The sequence below is a fragment of the Lonchura striata genome, chromosome 1A (assembly GCF_050655825.1).
Source record: "Lonchura striata isolate lonStrDom1 chromosome 1A, ASM5065582v1, whole genome shotgun sequence".
Lineage (NCBI taxonomy): Eukaryota > Metazoa > Chordata > Aves > Passeriformes > Estrildidae > Lonchura > Lonchura striata.
In genome coordinates, this window is record NC_140741.1 from 41,074,102 (window position 1) to 41,092,886 (window position 18,785).

The following is an 18,785-nucleotide window of genomic DNA, read 5'->3' on the forward strand; positions in this document are numbered from 1 at the left end:
CAGAGTGTGTTTTGGACCAGTGGGCCCAGGGTGGATATATTCATTTAAAAATATTCAGCATTACAGTTGTCTGTTGCTGCTGAAAGGAAGCTATGTCTGGGTCCTTTGCTTCAGTTACATGCTAACCCTGAATTAAGTGGGCTAACTATTACAAGTAAGGAGAAGTAGCATGTTGAGAAAGAACAAATCCCTCTGAATTGGATGCTAGATGTGTAGTGTGATTTCAGTGTTTCCTAATCATAAAGTGCAGCCCTGCACACACACAATTTTTTTTTCCTCTAAGCTTTAGGGGCATTTGTGCTATGTATCACTCCTTAAGATCTAGTGGAAACTGCTTCTGTACAGTTGCATCCCTGCATCTGAGTAGTGCACTGAATCATCATAATTCCTTTTGCAACGTGTCAGGCTTATCTTGATCCAAGTCAAATGTGCACATTTATCTTTTCAATAAATTTTCATTTACATCAATGTTTTAAAAAATCTTTTGACTTACCACTTCCACTGAAGTAACTAATTACTTCAACCGATGCAATCTGTTTTCTTAAGTCACCAAGTTGAACTGTTCAACTCTATTTCTTTTCCACTGTCTGCTGGCTACTGTAGAAATTTGACATTTGCTTTCTCCTGGGTCTTTATTTAAATTCCACTCATTTTATTAAATTTACCTACAAGCAGTGGCATTCCATCTGGAATGAACTGGTGCCCATTTCCTGTGATTTCCATCTTCTGAATTTATCACTCTAATTCTGTGAAATTTATCTCTCATTCTGAATGCAGGGGAGCTAGAGGGGATTTTTTTATTCTTCTCAGACTAACAGCTGTCCAGAGTTTCTCTTTTGTGCTTTCTTGCATCAGAGGTGTAAATATTTGTTGCACTCTTGCATGCATCAAAAACATTCCTTAGAAGTCTGTCTAGATTTCTCATTCAATGCCTCTGATCTTTTTTTTTTTACCACAGTGAATTTGTAAATATTCCACTTAAACCACTTACCACTTAAACTCTCTCTGCCCGCCTATGAGAAATGGTGAATGAAATCAATTTTTTGCTTTGCTTGCCTGTATAGCTTTTGCTTTCCTTGTTAAACTGTCTTTATAGTCAACCCATAAATCCCCTCACTTTTGTTCTTCTGATTCTCTCTCCCCATCCCACCAGGAAGAGTGTGCAAGTGGAGCATGAGGCTGTCTTAGTTTCTGGCTGAGGTTTAACAATAACACACACTTTGTTCCTAACTGCCTTATGCACAACTTGATGCCTCCTCTGCCTGGATGATGCCACTGAACTGCAGGTTAATGTCATACACACAAATCCACATCCTGCACTTCAGCATATCCAGTGCTGCCTCAGCAAAGCGTTAGGACAGCTTAGCAGCCTTTGCCTGGCACAGAGAGATGCTCTAACACCCAGGGACCCCATCACACACCCAGGGACCCCATCACATCACCAGGCCAGGGCTTGTGCTGGCAGGGTTGTCTGCACTCCATGGGCTCCTACTGCCATAATTACTTGATTAAGTCAATGGCAGTGGTAAGAGACTGCTTGGCAGAATGTGTTATTTCTAAACCCGCTGAAAAAGTGCTGAAATTTCTTTGCTCTTACACTTGTTAAAGTCTTTAAGACTTTGAAGTCTTACTCATAATGACAGTAGGGCAATGAGATCCAGAGTCTGCTTTTGTGAGAGATTGCAGCTGCACAGTAATAGGCACCACAAAAGACCCACTTCCTTTCTGGGCTACCCAGGACACACTGTGAGCAGCAGAATGAATTTTTTAACCCCCCAGGCAGAACTGGACAAGTTCCACATCCAGCCTTGAGGAAAGGTATAAGACATAGGTGAATGACTGGTTCCTTTCCATAGATTCCACAAGCAGAAAGCCTCTTGCTGTGTAGTAAGGCTGGAGCAGAAACAACACCTGCACAATGGGACTAGTGAGATGCTCAGGGAAACGGGAGGAAGGAGTGGGCTCTGGCATTGGCACGGGCAAATGTGCTCTTCTGTGGGGCATCTGCACCACTGCAGCACCAGTTGTGGGTGCTGTCCCTCTCGTATTCCCAATGCCAGGCACAGCTCAAAGCTGCAGAGAAAACCAAGTAATGCACTGGACGTCATGAATTGCCAACACCAAGGCAAGAGGGGAGAGAAACAGAGAAAGGGAAAAGGGCAAATTATATGCTTATGAATAACTTTTAAAATGAGCTTAGATTTGGACAAAAAAGATATTATCCTTTGCTTATTTATGAAAAAATTTTCCAACTTGCTAACACTAAATTTTTGCAGCCTCAGGTGGATGTCTGTAAATGCTTTTGAATTTTATTCCCACTTAAAAAAAAAAATCACTGCTCTATTTTCTCCTTTACTGGAACCAGTGTAATGGATTTCTAATTTACCAGGCCATTTACTGCTGTCAAGATATGAGTTTCAGCCAAAATATTTTCCACAAAGAAAACAGTAAGAGTAAAGCATCTAAGCAGACATTTTCCAGTAAACATATCTCTTGGCATTGTTAAATATTACGGGGTACATTGCAAAAAGTCAATCACTGTTTAAATACCCGCCTTTCCTGTAAAAAATTGACATTTCTGATGGCACAAAATTAATTTAGAGGCCTTTTCCGTAGCCATTCAAAAAGGTTAAACTGTAGAGATGCCTGTGGAATTTTGTATATTTCTGTGTAAAAAGAATATATATTGCATATAACTAAAGCTGCAGTGCTCCGTCTAAACAGCAGGTGGTGCTAAGGGATCACTCTGTAGACGCGAAACTGAAGGTGTATTTTATTTTTATTCTGTTGTTAATTAAACATATGCAAACAGATTAACTATGCGGGGTTGGGGTGGGGTATTTTTCCCCTTATTTCAGATGTATCTTTAAATTTCAAATGTATCTTTAATACAGAAGTGTGCCGTATGAACAAAACAGTGTGACATTCTCTAATTTTACAGAAATAAACCTTCAGACAAGAGGAAACTAATTTATATTCTGAACATAAAACATTAAATTCGAGAGCCTTCTGCTCAAGTGAATGCCAAAAATAAATGTATTCACTGTTCTTACGTGGAGCATGATTGCATTCCTCATTTGTTGAAGTGGGTCAGTGATTACTGTTTGAATCCCGAAAACAGTTTAGTGTTGCTTATTTGCATACAAATCAGGATAATAACGAGTGCTTAATCACACCCTTCATCAGAGGTGTCTGGTTCGCTGCCCAAGTACTGCAGCCATGCTTTTCAGGCTGGGAAGATATGTGCACAACAGTTTATGTGTGGCATAATCCTCTCTAAATTTTGCTGAGACTATACAATTTGAGATGATCAGAATGGGGAAGTTGATCAGAATACTGAAGTACACATTCAGTAAGTTTCTTCCTTTTTTCATTGTTACTTTCTAAATGTTAACAGATATTTGGGCGTTACAATAAAGGTTAGAAGTACACGTGATTTTCTGAATGAAAGAACGGGGCAGCAGCAGTGGCACTGCAAAACCAGAGAGTGAAGGGATATGTATCATGGCAACCACTGCCTTCAAACACATAAATGATCCTCAAGGCTGGTGGGGCCACAAGTTGCAGTTTCTCTGAGTCCTCAGCAAGTGGTGGTCAGCCCCTCCACCACAGTCTCCTGAAAGAAATCATCTCACTTGATTCTGTATGTCTCCACCATGAGGTGCACCACAATTAAGTGATATTTGATATGAACAAGAAGAAATTAACTAATTAAATGTCTGTTCATCTACTGACTATCGCCAAGGGATGTTCTAGACAGATATTTCAGCTATAGATAGATATAGATATCTTATAAATACCTAATATATTACAAACACCTAAGTTCCTAATATAGATATCACCTGTTTCCAAATGTAAATCACTTTTAGTTTTCAGACAGGGACTAGTTAGAAAGACGAAAGTCTAACATGAAGGAATTGGGCACAATAGTCCTTTGAAATTATACCTCAGGTTTCGCATACAGCCAGTGACAAGATGAAGTCCTTTGAAAATTCTAGAAGGGATTTTTGCTCAGATATTTCATTTGTACAGATACAATCCTTATTTCCCTTAAGATTTTGAAAGACACTTCTATCTCTGTAAGAAATTTGCATGAAAGTAGGAAAAATGATTCACCAGGGGCTGCCTTAGTCAAAGTATGTCGAAGTCACAAGTCTTGGTGCTGCAAAACGTCCTCACAAAGTGCACATCAGTTATGAGCCCTGCACTCCCCCATTAATAGTACAAACTGATTGCAGTCAGACACATTTGACCTCTGACAGCCCCTCGGGCCTGAAAACAAACTGGTTGCTGCCACAGCTCCTCTCTGGAGTGGCAGCAAACACCACGAGGGGTCCTTTTCAGCCATATCTGCTTGGGTAAGCACATTATAAGTCACAAATACCAGCAGTCTGACCTTCGTTCTGAGTCAGTAGACTATGAAGCCACTAGGCTTTAGGAGCTCTCAATGACAAGAATAGCTACTGATTGGAGATAATAAAGACATGAGACGGATAGTTTCACAGTAAGCAAAATATATGAAGCCTTTTAGATCCTAGTTCGCAGCAGCTGTTATTAATCCAACATTAAATTTCTTTATTGAGTTTTTTATGTGGTGAGAAGTCCTGTACCATGTAAAACTGGCTCTACCTGGAGGGTAGTTACAGACTACCTCCTTTTTTGTATGTCCTCCTTTTTTTTTTTTTTTTTTTTTTTTGGCTGGACTAGAGTTAATTTTCTTCTCAGTAGCTGGTATAGTGCTGTGGGTTTTTTGATTCATCATGAGAATAATGTTGATAACTGAGTGATGTTTTAATTTTTGTGAAGCAGTGCTTACCCTGAGTCAAGGAGTTTCCAGTTTCCCATGCTCTGCTAGGGAGGGACTGCATAAGAAGCTGGAAAATTTGAAATCTTTCAACTGTTCTTATCTCAACCCACAGGTTTTACCTTTTCTTTTTTTCCCAGTTATCTCTGCCATCCCGCAGGGAGCCGAGGGAGTGAGCGAGCAGTTTCATGGATTTAGCTGCTGGCTGGGGTTAAGCCATGGCATGGAGTGACAGCCCCATATTGCCTCAGTGCCTACTGACAGACTATGAATTTACCTCCCCAGGGCTGGCTCCAGCAGAGCGACAGGCTGTCTGCAGGAAATGGTAAATGTTCTGCTGCTGCCAGATAAGGATGAGTACAACACAGACTCTCTTTTCAAGCCAGAGCCCCAGCCAACATCCGTAGAAAGGGATCCACACCTCAGTAGCAGCTCAGCTACTGTGAAGTCCCTAAACAGCTGGGGGGACTCTCTCCCAACGAGCTCAGCTTCCCACCCAGTACAGAAACACTGCGTTTTCCCACTGTGAGGAAAGCACATATTCAAGGTTTGGCTGGCTCAGAGGACATCTGCTTTGACTTGAATCACAGCTCAGACCTCCAGCAGGGACTTGATGAAGAAGCAAAACCTGGACTGATGCTGGCTTATATTCTTTTATTTCTTTCCCCTTACTGTAGTGAAAGAGGATCCAATAATCTCAAGCTATGAGACTTACTGGGGCAGGAAATCCTACAAGGAAAAGAAAGTACATATAATGAGCACAAAACTACATTTTATTTATGAACGTTAGTAGAAGCAATAAAAAATCCCAATTAGATTTTTATGTAAAAATATATTAGACACTGACACTTATCCAAAACTTGCTATGGAAACATGAGCTCAGCCACAGTTTCATTCAAAATTACTAATTTCACAGGTTTTAAAAGTAGAAATCACCATAATGATATCACAGTCATAAATTCTAGTGAAAATGTGTTTTACATCTTTCACATTAAAACCATAAATTTGCTTCTTCAAGTATCCATTTTGTGAGATTTCAATAAATTTTATTCTGTATTTAATATCAGAAATGAATTTGCAGCTTTATCAATGGGGTTTGGTGTGCACTGAAGGATTGCAGACATTCTTTGTTTACCTTTACTTGTTTTTGTTTACCTTTTTCACTGATCTCATTTCAGGACTTCAAGACACACAACATCCTATTGCAAAATCCTTCACCAGGCTGCTGGGAGTCTGCTGCTTGTAACAGGCATTGCTTACAGCCTCCATCTCTTTGTCTTACCACAAGCTCACATATTAAATTTGCGGGGTGTAGATATGCCCATGGCTTATTGCACTGAAATCCTCAGCTTCCTTTGATGGCACCCTGGCTGGTAAGGTCAATTATCTTCCACCAGCTGATGTATATATTTTAGGTCTTTTTGTCTTTTTCAATGAGTAGGATAGCTTTTTAACCTACTTTATTCAAAATTAACTCTCCATTATCTCTGAAAGGATTTTGCTTATAATAATCTGTCACTGTGGGAGTCTGCAGTTTCAGCTCCCTCATTGTTGAGAGCATTTAATATACAGAAATGGCAAATAATACAAACACAGCTATGGATCTTTTCTAATTATTTGATCTGTTTCTTCGATAAATACAGATTTTAAAAATTTGCCATCAACAGCAGCATAGATAATATAGTACTGGAACTCATTGATCTAATCCCCAGCATAAGAGATATAAAAGCTTTTGGGAGTCACTGTGACAACTGCCTGTTCTAAACACCTGCAGGTTTTTTAAATTTTGTAGTTCTTCACCACAGGAAAAAAATAATGTTTGTTAAAGAAATATTGTAAGTTTCTCAAATGATATTTTAGCTAGAAATGAAAGTTTGGCTTTGGGATTTAAATAAATATGCTTAAGAACAATTAAAAGTATGAGCTTTTAACATAAGCTTATTAATTGGAGGTGAAGTGATGCTGTGTCATGCACTGATATGAGCACAATGCTGAAGTGATGATAACTGATACAGAGGCAGACAAGTTTTACTCTATCATACACACATGCACACCCCAAAAACTCTCAAGATATTGTACTCACTTTAAAAAGCAAAAAGATATTTTAATAATTATGCCAAAACAAGTCCCAGACACACTACTATTTTCTCCCTGTAAGCATGAAAACCAACACGTTCTTGGTTCTCAAAATTTATTGTAAAAATTCATTTTATTGTTTATACAACAAGTTTGTAACAATATAACATGAAGCAGTAATGAAATATTATATGACAGAATAATAAGTCCTGCCTTTTCATTCAGGACATACTAAAGCTGCAGTATTTGGCATCAGTATTTTACATTTGACAGGATCAATAACTCTCTGGGAAATACCCTTTCTGCTTTTTAATGAGCAAATTGATGGATTTTGAAATGGAAAGTTTACTTGTTATCAAGTTATCTTCCTGAAAACTGTAACTGAGAATGAACAATTTTAAATGAATGTTGGCACCTGCACAACAGCCATGTTTCTGCAGTTCTCCATAGAAAATGCAGAAGAAAATAACATTTCAGAGTTGCGGGGACATTAAAAACATTAAGTGATTGTTCATTTTGATTTTCTTCCTGAAAAGTTTGATTTTCAAAGGATATGAGTAAGGCCATAAACAAAAGTAGAGTCATGAATTTTAAAGATTTCAATCAAGACTGATATTCTTTGTTCTCCACACAGACCATTTCCTGTCCTTTACACCAAAAGTCTATTTCTGTTATGAAAGAAATTCCCTGAGCCAGGCTCAGGCAGGCAGCCCTGTGTTAGATCCCACAAACAATGTGAAGACTCACCAGAGACCTAGTCAGATGTAAGGCACTTATCACTGAAGTTTCCTAAATGCATGGCCCTCTAACATGTCCTTTATGCAAAACAAAGATTACAAATTTCCATTGCACTTTCCTCCAGCCTCCTTTCTCAGGGTAAGATGTAGGTAATTCTAAACATACAACTTTTAATATTGCTGCATGTTCCTCAAGTATTTCTATTCCTTAAGAAGAAGCTAAAGACTAAAGGTTGCATTTTAAAGGTATGTAGGCATCACACATCAAGCTGCCTTTAAAAATCATGCCACTAATCTTTCTTTATTGTCTGCAGATCCAAGATGCTTGTCCAGAGGCAGGAAGTGGTGTGCCATGGCTGACAGTCTGTGCCAGTGGCCTGGAGCCACAACACACACCCCAGGCACACCTCTTCCTCACAGCCAGCACCAAAAAGGGACAGCAGTAACTGCTAACAGGAGCTGACATCATTTATACAGACTCAGGCCTGGGAAGATGCTACAAATGCTAAAAGAGAGAGAGCTGGTACCATTAGCACCTGACATGGTGTAATAGCAACTCAAACTCATGAAATGTGTGCTGACCTGAAGCAACAACAGAGCTGGCCTCAGCATACTCAGTGCTTCCTCTGAGAAATGCTACTCCTCCTTCTTCTCAAATGTATCAGAGCCTTCACTAAATGAAATTCCCAGTGAAGTCAGGATGCCCCAGAGCTGCCTCCAAGCCAGCTGTGATCCCTTCTTGTTGCAAAGGGCTTCAGAGCAACCCCAGTGCAGGACAAATACTTGCTCTCTGTTGAGTCTGTTGTCACATCTGATGTTGAAAAAAGTCACTGTAAGGTAGCTCCCAAAGGAAGAAATGCAAACCTTCCCTACCAGAGTGAAAACATTTGAAACACAAAACCAGTAACCACAAATACCATAAGCAAAATGCAGCTCTGTAAGAACTGGCAAAGGAATCCTGGCAAAGATGACCCATAGACTTTATACCACTGGCAAGCTACATTATTCCTTTATTGCCAACTGATTACTTTTTGAGCAGCTTCACCAAATCACACATATAACATGCTTTTGGCGCCGCACTTTGTCTTTATTCAAAACTCCTAAGTGGTCAATATTGTTCTTCTAAATGTAATCATTAGTAATAAACATTCAGATGATTTAATTCCATTAATATACTGTTTCTGTTTTAATATTTGGTGCAAAGGAAAACAATGCTCACAAAACTGATTAAAAGCTTTGTAAGTAAAACCTCTGGGTTTTGGTTTGAGCCAAAACATAAATCTAATATGAAAAACAGGAAAATAATTAACTCATGATCCTGAAGGGACAATGAAACATGCTATAAAAATACTTTTAAAGGGTTTGAAAGAGTGAGGGCCAAACTAAGACAAAATGTCAAACTTTGACCCACATTCCATCTCCCATGACATCACAACTGCAATATGACTGCCCACTGGCTAAATTTCCATCAGTATTATTAAGGGAACATGGCTCAGGGGTGATGGACCTTGCAAACAAAGCCAGTTCTGAATCTAATAGAAGAATCAACTAAAAAGTAAAAGAAAGTTATTTTACCACCCCATGGTATATCTCTAGAACCAGACAGGGATGAGAATGGCCTTGGACAAGCTAAGAAAAGACTCTACATCTTCCAAGCTCTAGACCTAGTTAAGCATCCATGCACAAATTGCAAAACCACAAAATCCCAGAAATGTGGATTCTAGCAGGGCTCTGTGGTTCCCTCTCACAGCAGCCCTTCCCCTCCCAGCACTGAAGCCCTGATGCAATGGGATTCTCCAAGCTGGGCAGCTCCCTCCAGGAGCAGGGGCAGGACAAGGGTCCTGGTGCTGGCCTGGCCCACAGCACCACTATGAAACACAAGAATCTACAGACCAGGCAGAGATCATTCTGTCCTGGAAGCATTTTAAATTACTTTTGTAGTGGTAGTATTAAGAGTAGTAGTAGTACTTCTGCCTTTTGTTTTGCTACTGGTGAAAATTTGTCATCAAGGTGGAAAAAAAAAAGATGGAACAAAAATGACAGTGATTCCCATCCATGTCCCAGCTGTACTCTGAGGCTGCAAAAATGCCATTTTGATTTTAGGACTGCATGCAGAGCTCTTCTGCTGAATGGGAAGTGAATCATCATGATGCAAAACATCAGAATTAATGGAGACTGCACTGTACTATACCTTCTCCTGTTAGGGAAAAATGCAGAGAAAATGTACTCTATTCTTTGACACAGCTTCTCAGAATTACAACAAATACTTTGGTGCTAACAGTTTATTTTTGCTAACACATAGATACTCTTTTTTTGCAATTCCTTTATTATTCTTCCCATTGCCACATCTGGCAAGAAATAGTAGGTAAAAGGCTGGAAAACAAGGGGGCAGCAGAGCCTCTTTCAGGCTTTGAAGTTACAATGGAGACATCCCAGCATGATTAAGGGAAATCCAGGAACATCCATTTGAATAAGTGGTAGTGGAACAGCATAATCCTTCCACACTAAGCCCTGCTTTGTTTTCAGATTGTGCTGCTGATCCTAATGAGAAATATCAATGGGAGAGTAAAAAGGGGCCTGGATATCACTTTATATTCTTTGGAATAAAACGGTAATTCCTACTTCTGATAGCAACTCCCAGGGCTGTCAGTTGCCTCTAAACTCTGCTTTTATTGGCCAGTATCTGAAATCAGTCTCAGAAGTCAATCACCAAAATTGTCACCAATCATTTATATCTGTATATATGTATATATATTTCTGTACAGGTTTAAGTTTGTTTCCTTACAGGTGAAAACACCAAGAAATATAAAACCAGAAAGCCAGCCTGCAAGTGCCATTTTACAGGCTCTATTATGGATTTTGACATATTCCTGTGATTCAAGGCAGTGGCAGCATATTCTGATTGAAAGTGTGAAAATATGTTCTCAGGGAAGAAAAAAGTCAGATCTTTTCCCCAGGGAAGTTGAACTAATTGGCACACTGTTTGCCCAGGAATGACTGAAGTGTAACAGAGAACTTAAATGATAAAGAAATATCTTGTAATTGATAAATCCTCTTATTTCCCATATGCCATTCCAGTTATTTCACTGGGTTGCACACTCACAACTATTAATAACTTTGAACAGGAAACCTCTGCTTTTAGCAGCATGGCTATTACAATATGCAAACTGTCTCATTTGACAGCCTGAGCTGCCCTTACACAGTCTGGTAGGCTGCAGACAGACACTATTTTTCACACAAAGAGGCTTTCTGCTTGAGCAGCTCCCATCAGACATCACTACCAGCAGCACACCACGATATCCAAGTGAGCAGCTGCCACGCTCATCAACACAGCGTGGTAATACTCAAGCATAAGGATCAGAGAGGAGCTTACAACCTCCAGCAGGCTAAGGGATCTGTACCAGGTTGATGTGGCTAGGGTTTAGCTTTTGACAATTTGCAGACCCCAGGGAGATGGTGTTTCAATGGGCACTAATTATATGCTCTCTTTTGGTTGAATTTTCACTGAGAACAAAGTGCCTTGCAGATATCTTGGCTCCTTGTGTAAAATTTCATTTATTTTCTAGTGTTTTCTTCTATTCTTTGCCATTGCCATTTAAGTGTAAATAAAGTTTATACCATGAGGAAGGGTACCTAGGGAGTGCCCTGTTATTTTCTACACCATCTCAAAATGCTTTCCAGGATCAATTAGGAGTTGCTGACTTGCTGAGACTTACAACTCCTACATTTTCAGCTAATCTTCTTACTTGGCTTCCCCAGCTGTCGTCATACTGAATGGGATTTAATTTTTGTAGCAACTTGCTTATCTTTGGAGTCAGTGTTATCCCTTCATAAAATCCTTTGTGTGCCAAAGATTAGAGGAGCCATTCTCTAGTATGCTCAGCTTTTGCAGCTCCTGTAGGCAACCTAGAGACTCCTATAAAACCACCGTATCTAGAGACATGTTACTTCTGATTTGAGAATCAAACATGCTGCTCAGAAGCCCAGCTTAACCAAAAAGGAAATCAAAACAGTTTTGGACACTGCTGAAAGAAAGCAATATTTTTTAGAGCAGGGGAGAAATAAAGATCACTTTTGACTACCTGAACCAAAGTCATTCTGATCTCCTTCTACAGTTTTAAATAATTTATTTGTTTGTCTCATTGTTCCTAAAAGCCCCACTACATTCAGGTAGCATTTTTCTGCATTATGCAGTCTTACCATAGTTTTAGTCTAACAGACATGCTGAAAGACTAAAATATAAACAAGAGTTTTTTGAATGTATTTCCATTCTAACATCTAAAGGCATATTTATTATTGAAAGAGTTACTTTATTTATCAATCTGGCTTACAACCAACCAGTTTCATGGCTGCTAATCAGACTACAGCAGTTGCCACCTTCAGAAGAACATGTGTGTGCCAAGATGTCTGCTGACTGCTTTGTAATTTCCCAGTACAGCTCCACAGGCTGCTTCCTCTTGCATCTGAATCTCATGACCAAAGAATAACAACTTTCTGAAATGTGAGTTTGTAGATTTAAAGTGCTATTCACATTAAAAAATTGTTTTATAGCATTTCATTAGATTTTGTATTAATTCCAGCACCCAAGTTTTTCCCACCCTTGAAAAGCCTCAGCATTTCCTTGCAGCAGAATATGCCCAGCAGAGGCCAGAGAGGGAGCCATCTGTCCATGGAAGTGAAAAGGGCACTCATGGACATCTGTTCCAGGAGGTGTTATAGGCCATATGGGTTTTTTCCACATGGATCAAGCTTTGCTCTTGTGCTTAACCTGGACCATTTTTTTTGTTATTTTGAAAAGTGGCTGCTCAGATTTTATGTTGGCCATGGAAATACATATTGAATTGGTTGAAAACTCTGCAGTGTATGACAGGTTTCTATCTTACACGTCACGCCATCCAGACATCAGTAACAACAAAACACATAGTATAGAGGAAAAGATTTAGTGATATTTTCCATTTAATTTTCTTTAGAGCAGGCATTCCTCTCCATAACTTACAAATGTTTGAACAAATCAAATGTAGTGCATCATGCAACGAGGTAGAACATCTTTAGAACAGGAAGTCTTGTGAGACTTGTTGGCCAGAGGACACTGTGGGTACAAGTAGTCAGCTTGGCCCAGGAGGAGTCAGATGATGAGGTGGAAAGGCACCATCTGGGCACCTTCTACTGCTTGGAATCACTAAGTAAGCAGAATACATTCAGAAAGGTGGGAAGTGTCATCTACACTTGCCATGGTCCTGCACTTTTGACCCTTGTTGAGACAAAATGGCAGGTTAAGTGGACCTCTGGCCTGAGCTGCTACAATCAGCTGGTGTTCTGACATTGATTTATGGTAATTATTGTAGTAACTTCTAAGTTATTATTCAAATGTAGGGAACCTAAAAGACCTTTGCATACATTGAAGTTAATAATTATTAATAATGCATTGTGAAATACATTTAAGAATAGGACTATATATGACAACACATGCAACCTCTAAAAGAATATTTGTAGGACGAAACTTGGGGGCATGTCTTCCATGCTTTTTAATGAGAAAAAAGTCACTTTCTTTATATGTGAGTATGACAGCAATGATTCTGAAGATGCTTTGTTAAAGAGCCATAAAACACAGCTTTATAGCTTTATTTTTCATAGGAAATACAGGAAATACACTGTTGGTTGCATTTCTGGAGATACAGAGTGTTGTGCTGAACATATACTTGAATCTTTCAAGGATTCCATAGAAAACCTTTCTAACAAGATCCTGAATGTTTTGTGCCAAGTAGCAGCACTTTGATCAGTAATGAAAAATGGACAGCATTTTGCAAGAAGGGAGGACGACCCAGCATCTGCAGCCTCCCCCATTTACAAGGACTGATGACAAATGATGGAAAATGGTTTGGTGAGCTCTTCCACCAGCTCCCTCAGTACCCTTGGGTGAATCCTATCTGGACCCTTCTTCCAAAGGTCATAAACCCTCTTTTTTAACCTGAGTTCCAGCAAAAATTCCCTATTCAGCCAGGCTTCTGCCCCAATGGCTCATCTTCCAGCACACAGGGATGGCCTGTTCCTGCACCTTTAAGATTTCCTTCTGAAAGTATGTCCAGCCTTCCTGGACTCTTTTTAGTTAGAGACTGTTTCCCAAGGGAGTCTCTACAGCAGTGGCATGAACAAGCCAAAGTCCTCCCTCTGAAAGCCCAAGGTAGAGGGTTTTGAATCAAAACTCAATAATTTCATGTTTTCAACATCCAAGAAGGCCTCCGACCACCACTTCTTCCACCATCCCTTCTCTGTTTATAAACAGCAGGTCTAGTGGGGCTCAGTTACCAGATATGTCAGAAGTTCTCTTCCACACACTCCAGGAACCTCCTAGGCTGCCTCCTTTCTGCTATGTTGAGTTTTGGTTCTGTGAAATATCAGCCAGCAGCTTATACAACATTTCACCTACCTCTTCATCATGGTTTTGTGGTCTATAACAGAGAGCATGATGTCTGCCTTGTTAGCCTTCCCCCAGTCCTTGCCTGAAACAATTGCCCTTCTTTCTGAAGAGCCATGGTTATAATGTGTGGAGGTGACTGACTTACTCTGGGCAAGCCCCTGGATGACTTTCACAGCCATTTCCCTAATCCTCACGTTCCAGAGCTTCATATCTATTCCCATATCTGGCATGGTGAGGGAAGCTGAGAGGGCATAATTATGGCAAAAGTGATTTGGTAGTGACTATCTGAATCTTTTAGACCTAGAGGAGATATAGAAAACAGAGCAGAGCCAAAGGCAGCAGAAGAAAGCAGCAGGTAAAATTTACTTTATCTCATGCATTAATTTGATTGCTTCCCTGCTTTCTTGCTTGCAGTTTTTAAAAATATTAAGTAGTGGTTTTAATATGGAAACTTGTGGTTGTTAGAAGTTTCTAAAATACAAAAAAAAAAATCTTCTTGATAAACTGCCATAAATTATCTTTAGCTAGAGTAGTGTGAAGAAGCATGGGAACCAGCTTGCTCTTCCCAGCCTGCCTATGCTTTTTAGGAAGCTGCCAGGGAAAGGGAAACTGAGCAATATTACAAATTACCAAAAGTAAGTTCCTCATGCAGGGGTTCCAGACTCTTAAAGTACACTCTGATGTCCTTTCTTTGATGAAGCTCAAAAGTATAAAGGATACATCAATAGGGAAAGATACAACAGAAGTTTTACAGCTGTCTTCATGTGTGAGTTGCTTTCCTACTTCTTTAATTTTCCACCTTTTTCTATCTTTTAAGCCAAAAAAAAAAAAAAAGAAGAATAGATCTTCTAGTTTAAGACCATACAAGTTACAGTTTGATTAAACAACTCGTTCTGCCAGAAGGATAGTGTGGGTGTAATCAGAGTGAACAGCAAATCTCTGCAAAGGAGATTTCCTTGTTTCCCACCAGAGTCTTGTGTTTCTGGGACACAGTTCAGCAGCTGGACATGTGGATGCAGCTTAGCATTCACCTTGGGAATTCCAATATTTGATTTGCATGCATCTCTACACAGACTGATTTTGGCAAGGCAGACACACATATTACAACAAGGAACAAAAGATGGTTCAAAACATCTTCAGAGTGTACAATAATCTGGTTTGCAATTTTTTTGGTTGCTACTCAGATTTTTAACATCCTTGTAATCAATTCCAACAGTTCTGCATTTAACACAGATAATGACTTTTATTAACACAGTGTATTTGAATGGGTGGTTGTGGTTTTTTAATAATAGTTTTCTCCAATGTTTTACCTTGCAAAAATAGCAGTAGCTGCTATTCAGTCATCTGATTAAATGAAATTCTGATCTTTGTACCCTCATGTCTCTAACGCTCTAGAGGCACATGAGAGCTAAATACAGAGTTCTCTCACCAAACAGGGTTTGGCAGATATTGTTCCTTATTACACCTGTTCAGTGGCAGCACAGGGACAACATTTTGCATCATAAAGGAGGTAAAGGTAGTTATGTCATGTGCCCTGGTGTTCTGTTTGACAATTTGTCATCAAAACAAATTGCTGCAAAACATTTATAAAATGCTATAAAAACATTTAAAGAGATTTGTATCCAGGCAACAGTTGCAAGCTACTAGATAAATTGCCTATTACTCATTGCTTGTTAATTAGTTCCAGCTAATTTCTCCTAGCAAACAAGGGCTGCATAGACCTGATAAAGGGAAGTGATTAAAGCACATTTTAGGAAAGCTGACAAAACATTGTTTTACCAGTCTCTGGCCCTGCTTTTCCTGTGCATTATGAATCTGAGGAGGAACCCCATATGATATTCTTAGCAGTGCTGCAAATTCTGACCATAGCAGAGCTGCATATGAGACCAGGTTTCTTGTTTGCAGATGGAAGTGCTGCCTGCTAATTGCACTCTTAAAAATTATAATGATAATATTAAAAAAGGATAAGCCAGATGAAAAAGCATCCCAATAGAAAAGAAGTAATAAGGTGAGTACAGGCCCCCATGGCTGCACGAAAGTGCCCCACTGACCCCAAGTCACTGCTACCTACCAGTATTATAAAAGTTGAGAATTTTATCATAAACTGAGCACAGCAATTTCTAGCTTCAGGACATAATTTGTGGCAGATGTCTCCAGAAGACAAAGGTCACCCACAGCAATTTAGACACCATTGTTCTGTTTGCAGACCAGTTGCTGGACTTTGTAGTCACATCTCTAATGGGAATAAAATGAAATGGGAGCTGTACTTCGGTTCTGAGACAAATGCTACAGTGCAGGTATACACCTAAAGCCTCTGATTACCCCTAAACAAAACAATTATATTAGCATTACATAGAGACCAATATTAATGTACTATCATATTATAAGATATTATTAACACATTGATCGATTTTTATAGCTATATGGTAATTATTATCTATGTGATAATTACTAAGAGTATTACTCTATAAAAATAGTATTTCTATTAAACTAATATATAAATGTTTGTGCATTATACAAAAATATTTTATTTATTACATATATTATATATGGTTAAAATAATTTACTAATATTATTATCACACATACAATTTAATATATTGTCATGGCCCTTTGGGAATGGTCTCTGGATTATGGTAACCACCTCAAGCCCAGAGACTGTTTGGGAAGCACTTAGCTGACCAAAGGCAGAACTGGGCCAAAGTCTGTGCAAACATTTTAGCAGATGGTGAGCACATACCAGAGCTCAGCCCTGGCCCTGGTAACGTACTAATGCACACAAAGCCTATAATTCCTTCAGCCTTAGACAAATGCCTTATAAAAGACAGATCTTCACTTTAATCCTCTAGGATCAGTATGGCTGTCAGGACACCAGCCACCAAGAGAGCAGGAGAAGGCTTTGCTTGGACTTGTGGGTCTGAAAAGGGAGGCAGACGTGAGGCTTTTCCAAGTCACCCCATGTTGCACCTCTGGGGCAGAAATGGCACGAGTGGTGCCAGAGGTGAAGCGCAGCTCCTGGCCTGCCCCTCCTGGCTGGGGGCAGCCAGGCTGAGGATGCTCACTCCTTGCCTAAGCCCGAGATACAATCCCTGCCTCTGTGGAGAGCAGATCAGCCCTCTCAGATAACAGCTTGTCTGCAGACCTGCACTGTGGGAATCCAGGGCTTCCCTCTGGCTGCCCTGGAGCGTCTGGGACCCTGGCAGGGGGTCAGGAACTCCCCTGTACAGAGCCCTGAGAGACACTGTCTCTGATCTCTGTCCATGGAAAAGCTTTCAAACTTACAGGATGAATTACAAGCTCTGAGTGTTTGAGATAAGTAATCATTAAGTGTGGCACCGGTGCAAAAGTAAAATTTTAAATTTCTAGATTAGGGGTTCAAAGGGGACAAGGTGGAGGAAATTGGGTGTGTCTTGTCCTTTTTCTTCATGTTTTCCATGTTTTACTGTGGTGTTGGAATTTTTCTGTTGGTTTAGATTGGGGACACACTGTTCAGTGTAGAGGAAAGATATTGGCACATTATTGTAAATACAGCACAGGTAGTTTCTGGTATTTAATGTTTATAACATCCCACTGAGGGCAGAGCCCCACACGCTGCCCTGCAGGACAGACCTGCGGCAGGGCAGCAGAACATGTTAGAGATAAGCAAGAATAAACAACTTTGAAAACCAGCACAGACGAATTATGACTTCTTCTTTGGCAACAGGGCAGAAAGACAGAGATTTTTTACAATCTCAGAATCATCAATACCTCGGATTCCGACACTGCACAATTAGTGTTTTAAAGGAAGCACAGGGATCCGTGTAGCAGGCAGCCAACAGCTTGAAATCAGAATCCTCTTGTCTGGGGCTGATGAATAAGCATTTGAGGCTGATAGAATTTTAGAACATGTAAGAAGGAGCAACTGAGTGCTTCTGCATGTGTTCAGCTTCTTTATTTTTTCTCCTGTGCTTAGATACTGTAGGAAAACTTTTCTTTTAACATTTTAAAATGATAATTTGTAGACACTTTTGATAAAAACCCAAAACTTTAATGACAACAAATCCACTTCAATTCACATGAAAATGAACCTATGAAGGATGGCAAGAATAAGGGGTTTTAAAGTACTGGTAATATATTGAAGTCTGTGCTTCCCTCTTGAATTAATATACCATAATATTCACAATGTAATCTAAGAGTGCATGCATTTTCTATTTAAAAACATTTTCCATTGCAATTATTCAGGTATAGTTCTTTTAGATTTAATCTCTATTTATAAACCCAGATAAAAATTGTAACAGGGGAACTGTAATGTTTATAGTAAGCTATTAAAATACAGAAAAAATTATTCACTCACGGAGACATGCTGCATCTCACAATAGCTCTGACTGTAATTAGGGCCTTTTAACATCTGATTTTTAAAAGCTTTCTTTTCTTTTAACCCTTCAAGGTGTTGCACCTTTTTTTGTTGTCTCCTACTAGTTCCATACAGGACTGTAATAGAAAAATATCTTCATTTTTATAAAGGCACTTACAAGCATATACCAGATCTCATTCCTGAATCTGAATTGATTTCTATGTTCCAAGTCAATATTCTCAGTTATGAAACAGATATTTACACCCAAGTCCTGAAGTTAGAACTATTTCCAATGGCTCTAGTAGGATTTAGATGAAGTGTTAAGTAAGAAAATAAGAATAAATTCTCTATCTAGTTTTGTCTTTTCACCCTTTTTTTTTTTTGGCCCAGTTAACACAGGTATGGCAGAACCTATTCA